This window comes from Pseudophryne corroboree, unplaced genomic scaffold (assembly GCF_028390025.1).
Source record: "Pseudophryne corroboree isolate aPseCor3 unplaced genomic scaffold, aPseCor3.hap2 scaffold_704, whole genome shotgun sequence".
NCBI lineage: Eukaryota > Metazoa > Chordata > Amphibia > Anura > Myobatrachidae > Pseudophryne > Pseudophryne corroboree.
In genome coordinates, this window is record NW_026970287.1 from 50,372 (window position 1) to 63,135 (window position 12,764).

Sequence of the window (12,764 nt, forward strand, 5' to 3'; positions counted from 1 at the left end):
ACAATGTAGTTTGTTTTTGTCAATTACCATTTTAATAATAGGGTAAAGAAAATGAAGTGGATTTTTGAAAGAAAACAATACTGTCAATATACTATTAAAACAAATTAAAATGGTAAAAGTTATTGTACTTTAAGTAAAAATAAAAGAGACAAAATATCAATCCCAGTTTTGGATTACTTTAATTAACAAAAAAAAATGCATATAGCAGAGGATAGTTTCAATCTGCCTACCTCTGGGTTATGGGCCCAGCATGCTTCCATTGCAGTACTCTGCTGCACATGTAAGTTCAAGAGATCCTGAAGCACTCACTCATCATGGGAAAGTACCAATGTGTTTCTTCGTTGGTTGATGTAAGAAACATCTTACAAAAACTCTCCAGATTATTGACTTTTGAAAGTTTTTCTAGGAAACGTTTTAGATGAATGCTTATTAGCCTTTGTCAGTATGGACTTTTGCAAAGTGTCTCTGTGGCGCAATCAGTTAGTATGTACGGCTATTAACCAAAAGGTTGGTGGTTCAATCCCACCCAGGCACCTAATTGACCTTGTTATCAGATTTTGGTGATCTTTAAGTAGACAAGTCAAAATTTCAAACCCCCTGTTATGGTGTAGGGTACCTGGCCTTCTCTGATGTAATCAGAGTTAGATTTGATTCAGTGATTTTATAAAAACAGCTAGGAAGCACAATTTAGCAGTGGGTTGCAGAGAAAAAAAATATGCTGGCAGAAAAATCCAATTGAGTGATTAAACAGCTCTTTATTTTCTGGCTTTATTTTTATGCTAACAAATTTGTTCTCTGAAAAGTGTCCACAAAGCCAAGTCTCTGATTAACACCTTTGTAAGGATGGTTTTTCACCTATTACTAAATTAAACTTGCTTCATTGGAAAGGCAGCAAGATGCATCCTCATTTCAATGTCTACTGAAATAATACAGGTTGACACCAGGAAACATTAACGCCACTGCATCCTTGCTGCTTTCTCATGTGGAAGTCTGTTTAATGTGAAAACAAGGTGATATCTAATTAGCACACAGGTAAGGAATTAAGAAAATCTTTATTTAAGGGTGAAGATGTTTCTCACAAAATCGTTGCCCCCATGCATCATTGAAATTCAAGCTGGAAAGATGATTTTAATATATCACTTGTACATTTTGTATTGCTCTTCTGGTGACAATGTAGTTTGTTTTTGTCAATTACCATTTTATTATAGGGTAAAGAAAATTAAGTGGATTTTTGAAAGAAAACAATACTGTCAATATACTATTAAAACAAATTAAAATGGTAAAAGTTATTGTACTTTAAGTAAAAATAAAAGAGCCAAAATATCAATCCCAGTTTTTGATTACTTTAATTAACAAACAAAAAAATGCATATAGCAGAGGATAGTTTCAATCTGCCTACCTCTGGGTTATGGGCCCAGCATGCTTCCATTGCAGTACTCTGCTGCACATGTAAGTGCAAGAGATCCTGAAGCACTCACTTATCATGGGAAAGTACCAATGTGTTTCTTCGTTGGTTGATGGAAGAAACATCTTACAAAAACTCTCCAGATTATTGACTTTTTAAAGTTTTTCTAGGAAACGTTTTAGATGAATGCTTATTAGCCTTTGTCAGTATGGACTTTTGCAAAGTGTCTCTGTGGCGCAATCGGTTAGTGTGTTTGGCTATTAACCAAAAGGTTGGTGGTTCAATCCCACCCAGGGACGTAATTAACCTTGTGATCAGATTTTGGTGATATTTAAGTAGACAAGTCAAAATTTCAAACCTCCTCTTATGGTGTAGGGTACATGGCCTTCTCTGATGTAATCAGAGTTAGATTTGATTCAGTGATTTTATAAAAAACAGCTAGGAAGCACAATTTAGCAGTGGGTTGCAGAGAAAAAAAATATGCTGGCAGAAAAATCCAATCGAGTGATTAAACAGCTCTTCATTTTCTGGCTTTATTTTTATGCTAACAAATTTGTTCTCTGAAAAGTGTCCACAAAGCCAAGTCTCTGATTAACACCTTTGTAAGGATGGTTTTTCACCTATTACTAAATTAAACTTGCTTCATTGGAAAGGCAGCAAGATGCATCCTCATTTCAATGTCTACTGAAATAATACAAGTTGACACCAGGAAACATTAACGCCACTGCATCCTTGCTGCTTTCTCATGTGGAAGTCTGTTTAATGTGAAAACAAGGTGATATCTAATTAGCACACAGGTAAGGAATTAAGAAAATCTTTATTTAAGGGTGAAGATGTTTCTCACAAAATTGTTGACCCAATGCAACATTGAAATTCAAGCTGGAAAGATGATTTTAATATATCACTTGTACATTTTGTATTGCTCTTCTGGTGACAATGTAGTTTGTTTTTGTCAATTACCATTTTAATAATAGGGTAAAGAAAATGAAGTGGATTTTTGAAAGAAAGCAATACTGTCAATATACTATTAAAACAAATTAAAATGGTAAAAGTTATTGTACTTTAAGTAAAAATAAAAGAGACAAAATATCAATCCCAGTTTTGGATTACTTTAATTAACAAAAAAAAAATGCATATAGCAGAGGATAGTTTCAATCTGCCTACCTCTGGGTTATGGGCCCAGCATGCTTCCATTGCAGTACTCTGCTGCACATGTAAGTTCAAGAGATCCTGAAGCACTCACTCATCATGGGAAAGTACCAATGTGTTTCTTCGTTGGTTGATGGAAGAAACATCTTACAAAAACTCTCCAGATTATTGACTTTTGAAAGTTTTTCTAGGAAACGTTTTAGATGAATGCTTATTAGCCTTTGTCAGTATGGACTTTTGCAAAGTGTCTCTGTGGCGCAATCAGTTAGTATGTACGGCTATTAACCATAAGGTTGGTGGTTCAATCCCACCAAGGGACCTAATTGACCTTGTTATCAGATTTTTGTGATCTTTAAGTAGACAAGTCAAAATTTCAAACCCCCTGTTATGGTGTAGGGTACCTGGCCTTCTCTGATGTAATCAGAGTTAGATTTGATTCAGTGATTTTATAAAAACAGCTAGGAAGCACAATTTAGCAGTGGGTTGCAGAGAAAAAAAATATGCTGGCAGAAAAATCCAATTGAGTGATTAAACAGCTCTTTATTTTCTGGCTTTATTTTTATGCTAACAAATTTGTTCTCTGAAAAGTGTCCACAAAGCCAAGTCTCTGATTAACACCTTTGTAAGGATGGTTTTTCACCTATTACTAAATTAAACTTGCTTCATTGGAAAGGCAGCAAGATGCATCCTCATTTCAATGTCTACTGAATTAATACAGGTTGACACCAGGAAACATTAACGCCACTGCATCCTTGCTGCTTTCTCTTGTGTAAGTCTGTTTAATGTGAAAACAAGGTGATATCTAATTAGCACACAGGTAAGGAATTAAGAAAATCTTTATTTAAGGGTGAAGATGTTTCTCACAAAATCGTTGCCCCAATGCATCATTGAAATTCAAGCTGGAAAGATGATTTTAATATATCACTTGTACATTTTGTATTGCTCTTCTGGTGACAATGTAGTTTGTTTTTGTCAATTACCATTTTAATAATAGGGTAAAGAAAATGAAGTGGATTTTTGAAAGAAAACAATACTGTCAATATACTATTAAAACAAATTAAAATGGTAAAAGTTATTGTACTTTAAGTAAAAATAAAAGAGCCAAAATATCAATCCCAGTTTTGGATTACTTTAATTAACAAACAAAAAAATGCATATAGCAGAGGATAGTTTCAATCTGCCTACCTCTGGGTTATGGGCCCAGCATGCTTCCATTGCTGTACTCTGCTGCACATGTAAGTGCAAGAGATCCTGAAGCACTCACTCATCATGGGAAAGTACCAATGTGTTTCTTCGTTGGTTGATAGAAGAAACATCTTACAAAAACTCTCCAGATTATTGACTTTTTTAAGTTTTTCTAGGAAACGTTTTAGATGAATGCTTATTAGCATTTGTCAGTATGTACTTTTGCAAAGTGTCTCTGTGGCGCAATCAGTTAGTGTGTACAGCTATTAACCAAAAGGTTGGTGGTTCAATCCCACCCAGGGACGTAATTGACCTTGTTATCAGATTTTGGTGATCTTTAAGTAGACAAGTCAAATTTCATACCCCCTGTTATGGTGTAGGGTACCTGGCCTTCTCTGATGTAATCAGAGTTAGATTTGATTCAGTGATTTTATAAAAACATCTAGGAAGCACAATTTAGCAGTGGGTTGCAGAGAAAAAGAAATATGCTGGCAAAAAAATCAAATTGCGTGATTAAACAGCTCTTCATTTTCTGGCTTTATTTTTATGCTAACAAATTTGTTCTCTGAAAAGTGTCCACAAAGCCAAGTCTCTGATTAACACCTTTGTAGGGATGGTTTTTCACCTATTACTAAATTAAACTTGCTTCATTGGAAAGGCAGCAAGATGTATCCTCATTTCAATGTCTACTGAAATAATACAGGTTGACACCAGGAAACATTAACGCCACTGCATCCTTGCTGCTTTCTCATGTGGAAGTCTGTTTAATGTGAAAACAAGGTGATATCTAATTAGCACACAGGTAAGGAATTAAGAAAATCTTTATTTAAGGGTGAAGATGTTTCTCACAAAATTGTTGCCCCAATGCAACATTGAAATTCAAGCTGGAAAGATGATTTTAATATATCACTTGTACATTTTGTATTGCTCTTCTGGTGACAATGTAGTTTGTTTTTGTCAATTACCATTTTAATAATAGGGTAAAGAAAATGAAGTGGATTTTTGAAAAAAAACAATACTGTCAATATACTATTAAAACAAATTAAAATGGTAAAAGTTATTGTACTTTAAGTAAAAATAAAAGAGACAAAATATCAATCCCAGTTTTGGATTACTTTAATTAACAAAAAAAAAATGCATATAGCAGAGGATAGTTTCAATCTGCCTACCTCTGGGTTATGGGCCCAGCATGCTTCCATTGCAGTACTCTGCTGCACATGTAAGTGCAAGAGATCCTGAAGCACTCACTCATCATGGGAAAGTACCAATGTGTTTCTTCGTTGGTTGATGGAAGAAACATCTTACAAAAACTCTCCAGATTATTGACTTTTGAAAGTTTTTCTAGGAAACGTTTTAGATGAATGCTTATTAGCCTTTGTCAGTACGGACTTTTGCAAAGTGTGTCTGTGGCGCAATCAGTTAGTATGTACGGCTATTAACCATAAGGTTGGTGGTTCAATCCCACCCAGGGACCTAATTGACCTTGTTATCAGATTTTGGTGATCTTTAAGTAGACAAGTCAAAATTTCAAACCCCCTGTTATGGTTTAGGGTACCTGGCCTTCTCTGATGTAATCAGAGTTAGATTTGATTCAGTGATTTTATAAAAACAGCTAGGAAGCACAATTTAGCAGTGGGTTGCAGAGAAAAAAAATATGCTGGCAGAAAAATCCAATTGAGTGATTAAACAGCTCTTCATTTTCTGGCTTTATTTTTATGCTAACAAATTTGTTCTCTGAAAAGTGTCCACAAAGCCAAGTCTCTGATTAACACCTTTGTAAGGATGGTTTTTCACCTATTACTAAATTAAACTTGCTTCATTGGAAAGGCAGCAAGATGCATCCTCATTTCAATGTCTACTAAAATAATACAAGTTGACACCAGGAAACATTAACGCCACTGCATCCTTGCTGCTTTCTCATGTGGAAGTCTGTTTAATATGAAAACAAGGTGATATCTAATTAGCACACAGGTAAGGAATTAAGAAAATCTTTATTTAAGGGTGAAGATGTTTCTCACAAAATCGTTGCCCCAATGCATCATTGAAATTCAAGCTGGAAATGTGATTTTAATATATCACTTGTACATTTTGTATTGCTCTTCTGGTGACAATGTAGTTTGTTTTTGTCAGTTACCATTTTAATAATAGGGTAAAGAAAATGAAGTGGATTTTTGAAAGAAAACAATACTGTCAATATACTATTAAAACAAATTAAAATGGTAAAAGTTATTGTACTTTAAGTAAAAATAAAAGAGACAAAATATCAATCCCAGTTTTGGATTACTTTAATTAACAAAAAAAAAATGCATATAGCAGAGGATAGTTTCAATCTGCCTACCTCTGGGTTATGGGCCCAGCATGCTTCCATTGCAGTACTCTGCTGCACATGTAAGTTCAAGAGATCCTGAAGCACTCACTCATCATGGGAAAGTACCAATGTGTTTCTTCGTTGGTTGATGGAAGAAACATCTTACAAAAACTCTCCAGATTATTGACTTTTGAAAGTTTTTCTAGGAAACGTTTTAGATGAATGCTTATTAGCCTTTGTCAGTATGGACTTTTGCAAAGTGTCTCTGTGGCGCAATCAGTTAGTATGTACGGCTATTAACCAAAAGGTTGGTGGTTCAATCCCACCCAGGGACCTAATTGACCTTGTTATCAGATTTTGGTGATCTTTAAGTAGACAAGTCAAAATTTCAAACCCCCTGTTATGGTGTAGGGTACCTGGCCTTCTCTTATGTAATCAGAGTTAGATTTGATTCAGTGATTTTATAAAAACAGCTAGGAAGCACAATTTAGCAGTGGGTTGCAGAGAAAAAAAATATGCTGGCAGAAAAATCCAATTGAGTGATTAAACAGCTCTTTATTTTCTGGCTTTATTTTTATGCTAACAAATTTGTTCTCTGAAAAGTGTCCACAAAGCCAAGTCTCTGATTAACACCTTTGTAAGGATGGTTTTTCACCTATTACTAAATTAAACTTGCTTCATTGGAAAGGCAGCAAGATGTATCCTCATTTCAATGTCTACTGAAATAATACAGGTTGACACCAGGAAACATTAACGCCACTGCATCCTTGCTGCTTTCTCATGTGGAAGTCTGTTTAATGTGAAAACAAGGTGATATCTAATTAGCACACAGGTAAGGAATTAAGAAAATCTTTATTTAAGGGTGAAGATGTTTCTCACAAAATCGTTGCCCCCATGCATCATTGAAATTCAAGCTGGAAAGATGATTTTAATATATCACTTGTACATTTTGTATTGCTCTTCTGGTGACAATGTAGTTTGTTTTTGTCAATTACCATTTTATTATAGGGTAAAGAAAATTAAGTGGATTTTTGAAAGAAAACAATACTGTCAATATACTATTAAAACAAATTAAAATGGTAAAAGTTATTGTACTTTAAGTAAAAATAAAAGAGCCAAAATATCAATCCCAGTTTTGGATTACTTTAATTAACAAACAAAAAAATGCATATAGCAGAGGATAGTTTCAATCTGCCTACCTCTGGGTTATGGGCCCAGCATGCTTCCATTGCAGTACTCTGCTGCACATGTAAGTGCAAGAGATCCTGAAGCACTCACTCATCATGGGAAAGTACCAATGTGTTTCTTCGTTGGTTGATGGAAGAAACATCTTACAAAAACTCTCCAGATTATTGACTTTTGAAAGTTTTTCTAGGAAACGTTTTAGATGAATGCTTATTAGCCTTTGTCAGTACGGACTTTTGCAAAGTGTGTCTGTGGCGCAATCAGTTAGTATGTACGGCTATTAACCATAAGGTTGGTGGTTCAATCCCACCCAGGGACCTAATTGACCTTGTTATCAGATTTTGGTGATCTTTAAGTAGACAAGTCAAAATTTCAAACCCCCTGTTATGGTTTAGGGTACCTGGCCTTCTCTGATGTAATCAGAGTTAGATTTGATTCAGTGATTTTATAAAAACAGCTAGGAAGCACAATTTAGCAGTGGGTTGCAGAGAAAAAAAATATGCTGGCAGAAAAATCCAATTGAGTGATTAAACAGCTCTTCATTTTCTGGCTTTATTTTTATGCTAACAAATTTGTTCTCTGAAAAGTGTCCACAAAGCCAAGTCTCTGATTAACACCTTTGTAAGGATGGTTTTTCACCTATTACTAAATTAAACTTGCTTCATTGGAAAGGCAGCAAGATGCATCCTCATTTCAATGTCTACTAAAATAATACAAGTTGACACCAGGAAACATTAACGCCACTGCATCCTTGCTGCTTTCTCATGTGGAAGTCTGTTTAATATGAAAACAAGGTGATATCTAATTAGCACACAGGTAAGGAATTAAGAAAATCTTTATTTAAGGGTGAAGATGTTTCTCACAAAATCGTTGCCCCAATGCATCATTGAAATTCAAGCTGGAAATGTGATTTTAATATATCACTTGTACATTTTGTATTGCTCTTCTGGTGACAATGTAGTTTGTTTTTGTCAGTTACCATTTTAATAATAGGGTAAAGAAAATGAAGTGGATTTTTGAAAGAAAACAATACTGTCAATATACTATTAAAACAAATTAAAATGGTAAAAGTTATTGTACTTTAAGTAAAAATAAAAGAGACAAAATATCAATCCCAGTTTTGGATTACTTTAATTAACAAAAAAAAAATGCATATAGCAGAGGATAGTTTCAATCTGCCTACCTCTGGGTTATGGGCCCAGCATGCTTCCATTGCAGTACTCTGCTGCACATGTAAGTTCAAGAGATCCTGAAGCACTCACTCATCATGGGAAAGTACCAATGTGTTTCTTCGTTGGTTGATGGAAGAAACATCTTACAAAAACTCTCCAGATTATTGACTTTTGAAAGTTTTTCTAGGAAACGTTTTAGATGAATGCTTATTAGCCTTTGTCAGTATGGACTTTTGCAAAGTGTCTCTGTGGCGCAATCAGTTAGTATGTACGGCTATTAACCAAAAGGTTGGTGGTTCAATCCCACCCAGGGACCTAATTGACCTTGTTATCAGATTTTGGTGATCTTTAAGTAGACAAGTCAAAATTTCAAACCCCCTGTTATGGTGTAGGGTACCTGGCCTTCTCTGATGTAATCAGAGTTAGATTTGATTCAGTGATTTTATAAAAACAGCTAGGAAGCACAATTTAGCAGTGGGTTGCAGAGAAAAAAAATATGCTGGCAGAAAAATCCAATTGAGTGATTAAACAGCTCTTTATTTTCTGGCTTTATTTTTATGCTAACAAATTTGTTCTCTGAAAAGTGTCCACAAAGCCAAGTCTCTGATTAACACCTTTGTAAGGATGGTTTTTCACCTATTACTAAATTAAACTTGCTTCATTGGAAAGGCAGCAAGATGTATCCTCATTTCAATGTCTACTGAAATAATACAGGTTGACACCAGGAAACATTAACGCCACTGCATCCTTGCTGCTTTCTCATGTGGAAGTCTGTTTAATGTGAAAACAAGGTGATATCTAATTAGCACACAGGTAAGGAATTAAGAAAATCTTTATTTAAGGGTGAAGATGTTTCTCACAAAATCGTTGCCCCCATGCATCATTGAAATTCAAGCTGGAAAGATGATTTTAATATATCACTTGTACATTTTGTATTGCTCTTCTGGTGACAATGTAGTTTGTTTTTGTCAATTACCATTTTATTATAGGGTAAAGAAAATTAAGTGGATTTTTGAAAGAAAACAATACTGTCAATATACTATTAAAACAAATTAAAATGGTAAAAGTTATTGTACTTTAAGTAAAAATAAAAGAGCCAAAATATCAATCCCAGTTTTGGATTACTTTAATTAACAAACAAAAAAATGCATATAGCAGAGGATAGTTTCAATCTGCCTACCTCTGGGTTATGGGCCCAGCATGCTTCCATTGCTGTACTCTGCTGCACATGTAAGTGCAAGAGATCCTGAAGCACTCACTCATCATGGAAAAGTACCAATGTGTTTCTTCGTTGGTTGATAGAAGAAACATCTTACAAAAACTCTCCAGATTATTGACTTTTTTAAGTTTTTCTAGGAAACGTTTTAGATGAATGCTTATTAGCATTTGTCAGTATGTACTTTTGCAAAGTGTCTCTGTGGCGCAATCAGTTAGTGTGTACGGCAATTAACCAAAAGGTTAGTGGTTCAATCCCACCCAGGGACGTAATTGACCTTGTTATCAGATTTTGGTGATCTTTAAGTAGACAAGTCAAATTTCATACCCCCTGTTATGGTGTAGGGTACCTGGCCTTCTCTGATGTAATCAGAGTTAGATTTGATTCAGTGATTTTATAAAAACATCTAGGAAGCACAATTTAGCAGTGGGTTGCAGAGAAAAAGAAATATGCTGGCAAAAAAATCAAATTGCGTGATTAAACAGCTCTTCATTTTCTGGCTTTATTTTTATGCTAACAAATTTGTTCTCTGAAAAGTGTCCACAAAGCCAAGTCTCTGATTAACACCTTTGTAGGGATGGTTTTTCACCTATTACTAAATTAAACTTGCTTCATTGGAAAGGCAGCAAGATGTATCCTCATTTCAATGTCTACTGAAATAATACAGGTTGACACCAGGAAACATTAACGCCACTGCATCCTTGCTGCTTTCTCATGTGGAAGTCTGTTTAATGTGAAAACAAGGTGATATCTAATTAGCACACAGGTAAGGAATTAAGAAAATCTTTATTTAAGGGTGAAGATGTTTCTCACAAAATTGTTGACCCAATGCATCATTGAAATTCAAGCTGGAAAGATGATTTTAATATATCACTTGTACATTTTGTATTGCTCTTCTGGTGACAATGTAGTTTGTTTTTGTCAATTACCATTTTATTATAGGGTAAAGAAAATTAAGTGGATTTTTGAAAGAAAACAATACTGTCAATATACTATTAAAACAAATTAAAATGGTAAAAGTTATTGTACTTTAAGTAAAAATAAAAGAGCCAAAATATCAATCCCAGTTTTGGATTACTTTAATTAACAAACAAAAAAATGCATATAGCAGAGGATAGTTTCAATCTGCCTACCTCTGGGTTATGGGCCCAGCATGCTTCCATTGCTGTACTCTGCTGCACATGTAAGTGCAAGAGATCCTGAAGCACTCACTCATCATGGAAAAGTACCAATGTGTTTCTTCGTTGGTTGATAGAAGAAACATCTTACAAAAACTCTCCAGATTATTGACTTTTTTAAGTTTTTCTAGGAAACGTTTTAGATGAATGCTTATTAGCATTTGTCAGTATGGACTTTTGCAAAGTGTCTCTGTGGCGCAATCAGTTAGTGTGTACGGCAATTAACCAAAAGGTTAGTGGTTCAATCCCACCCAGGGACGTAATTGACCTTGTTATCAGATTTTGGTGATCTTTAAGTAGACAAGTCAAATTTCATACCCCCTGTTATGGTGTAGGGTACCTGGCCTTCTCTGATGTAATCAGAGTTAGATTTGATTCAGTGATTTTATAAAAACATCTAGGAAGCACAATTTAGCAGTGGGTTGCAGAGAAAAAGAAATATGCTGGCAAAAAAATCAAATTGCGTGATTAAACAGCTCTTCATTTTCTGGCTTTATTTTTATGCTAACAAATTTGTTCTCTGAAAAGTGTCCACAAAGCCAAGTCTCTGATTAACACCTTTGTAGGGATGGTTTTTCACCTATTACTAAATTAAACTTGCTTCATTGGAAAGGCAGCAAGATGTATCCTCATTTCAATGTCTACTGAAATAATACAGGTTGACACCAGGAAACATTAACGCCACTGCATCCTTGCTGCTTTCTCATGTGGAAGTCTGTTTAATGTGAAAACAAGGTGATATCTAATTAGCACACAGGTAAGGAATTAAGAAAATCTTTATTTAAGGGTGAAGATGTTTCTCACAAAATTGTTGACCCAATGCATCATTGAAATTCAAGCTGGAAAGATGATTTTAATATATCACTTGTACATTTTGTATTGCTCTTCTGGTGACAATGTAGTTTGTTTTTGTCAATTACCATTTTAATAATAGGGTAAAGAAAATGAAGTGGATTTTTGAAAGAAAACAATACTGTCAATATACTATTAAAACAAATTAAAATGGTAAAAGTTATTGTACTTTAAGTAAAAATAAAAGAGCCAAAATATCAATCCCAGTTTTGGATTACTTTAATTAACAAACAAAAAAATGCATATAGCAGAGGATAGTTTCAATCTGCCTACCTCTGGGTTATGGGCCCAGCATGCTTCCATTGCAGTACTCTGCTGCACATGTAAGTTCAAGAGATCCTGAAGCACTCACTCATCATGGGAAAGTACCAATGTGTTTCTTCGTTGGTTGATGGAAGAAACATCTTACAAAAACTTTCCAGATTATTGACTTTTTAAAGTTTTTCTAGGAAACGTTTTAGATGAATGCTTATTAGCCTTTGTCAGTATGGACTTTTGCAAAGTGTCTCTGTGGCGCAATCAGTTAGTATGTACGGCTATTAACCAAAAGGTTGGTGGTTCAATCCCACACAGGGACCTAATTGACCTTGTTATCAGATTTTGGTGATCTTTAAGTAGACAGTCAAAATTTCATACCCCCTTTTATGGTGTAGGGTACCTGGCCTTCTCTGATGTAATCAGAGTTAGATTTGATTCAGTGATTTTATAAAAACAGCTAGGAAGCACAATTTAGCAGTGGGTTGCAGAGAAAAAAAATATGCTGGCAGAAAAATCCAATTGAGTGATTAAACAGCTCTTTATTTTCTGGCTTTATTTTTATGCTAACAAATTTGTTCTCTGAAAAGTGTCCACAAAGCCAAGTCTCTGATTAACACCTTTGTAAGGATGGTTTTTCACCTATTACTAAATTAAACTTGCTTCATTGGAAAGGCAGCAAGATGCATCCTCATTTCAATGTCTACTGAAATAATACAGGTTGACACCAGGAAACATTAACGCCACTGCATCCTTGCTGCTTTCTCATGTGGAAGTCTGTTTAATGTGAAAACAAGGTGATATCTAATTAGCACACAGGTAAGGAATTAAGAAAATCTTTATTTAAGGGTGAAGATGT

General features: G+C 34.7%; 1 non-coding gene across 1 annotated transcript; it reads left to right on the plus strand.

The window, feature by feature from the left end:
* Window positions 1-1,630: 1,630 nt before the first annotated feature.
* Window positions 1,631-1,704, plus strand: TRNAN-AUU (transfer RNA asparagine (anticodon AUU)). The gene has a single exon. It is a non-coding gene; the product is annotated as a tRNA-Asn (tRNA).
* Window positions 1,705-12,764: the final 11,060 nt, after the last annotated feature.